The following is a 1,672-nucleotide window of genomic DNA, read 5'->3' on the forward strand; positions in this document are numbered from 1 at the left end:
ATGGTTAACCGCACGTGTCCGCTCCTCGGCCAATCACTTGGCGGAGAAGCTGCACACACCCCCTCTGACCCGCCCTGACGGCGTCATTACGTTGTCTTACCGGTTGCCAGGGCAACGAGGTGTCATTGTGTGTGCGCGGGAGAGACTTTCTCCTAGAAATCATTAAAATCTATAGATATAATCCACAGATTCCCCCTAAAGTGTGCCCCCCATACACTACATACACTCTTCTCTGAGGACTCTTCATATCATTGGGGTGATCCCCATACACCATACAATCTGATTGTACAACCATATGTGTGATCCCCATACAATCTGATTGTACAACCATATGTGTGATCCCCATACAATCTGATTGTACAACCATATGTGTGATCCCCATACAATCTGATTGTACAACCATATGTGTGATCCCCATACAATCTGATTGTACAACCATATGTGTGATCCCCATACAATCTGATTGTACAACCATATGGGTGATCCCCACACAATCTGATTATACAACCATATGTGTGATCCCCATACAATCTGATTGTACAACCATATGCGTGATCCCCATACAATCTGATTGTACAACCATATGTGTGATCCCCATACAATCTGATTGTACAACCATATGTGTGATCCCCACACAATCTGATTATACAACCATATGTGTGATCCCCATACAATCTGATTGTACAACCATATGTGTGATCCCCATACAATCTGATTGTACAACCATATGTGTGATCCCCATACAACAAACAATCTGATTATACAACCATATGTGTGATCCCCATACAATCTGATTGTACAACCATATGTGTGATCCCCATACAATCTGCGTTCCTGTGTGGAAAGGCTGCGGCATGGAGGTCTACGCCTGCTAATACCCCCCTTCAGTACCACCGTCTCATGCAACCCATTGAAGTGAATGGGGCCGTGCCAAAACCACAAGGCAGTGGCACTAGCTGTGTGCCCATCTAAAAAGCCCATTCACAGGTATCCAGAAGGCAATCGTATCCGACTATCCGTACCTGAATGCCTGAGGCGTCCACTTGCTGCTCTGTGGAAAGAGATTCGCTGCGGATCGCTTTTCACAGGCAGCCGCAAATGTAAGTGCGCCCTAAGGGAGGCCTATAACCTCCGTGAGGCCCGATCACATTAGGCGATTTGGAATTTGCAAGCTGAACCATCTGCGATTCTCCCCACAATTCCAAATCGCGGCAAAAGGTGCGACGAGTGTTTGGGTGCCATTCAGGGGCGCACGGGCGCCGCCTACCCTGTCCACCACCGCCGCTCTTCCCTATCCATGCGCCGGCCTCTTTCCATAAACTCCTATGACGGGGGTAGGCGGGGGGTGTTTTTTGAAGCACCTGATTGGAGCCAGAGGCTTTGATAGGCTTCAAAATAGGGTGGGCTTGGGGAGCGGAGCATTGCGTCCGGAGCCCATCCAGGTGTGTTGCAACAGCAAATAAGTATTCGCTGTTGCAACACTGATCCTCCTTTCGGCCAATCGGGAAGCGGGGTCTGATACCCGTCACCTGATCGGCTGAAAGGACAGACAATCCTAATGGATGCCTAGGAGGAGACGCACAGCGGAAGTGAGGGGGAGAAGACACATGCCCCCTGTAGCTTGATGTCTGCCGATGCCCCGACCCGGTGGGCCCACCGATGCCTGATACCC

This window comes from Rana temporaria, chromosome 6 (genome assembly GCF_905171775.1).
Source record: "Rana temporaria chromosome 6, aRanTem1.1, whole genome shotgun sequence".
NCBI classification, from domain to species: domain Eukaryota; kingdom Metazoa; phylum Chordata; class Amphibia; order Anura; family Ranidae; genus Rana; species Rana temporaria.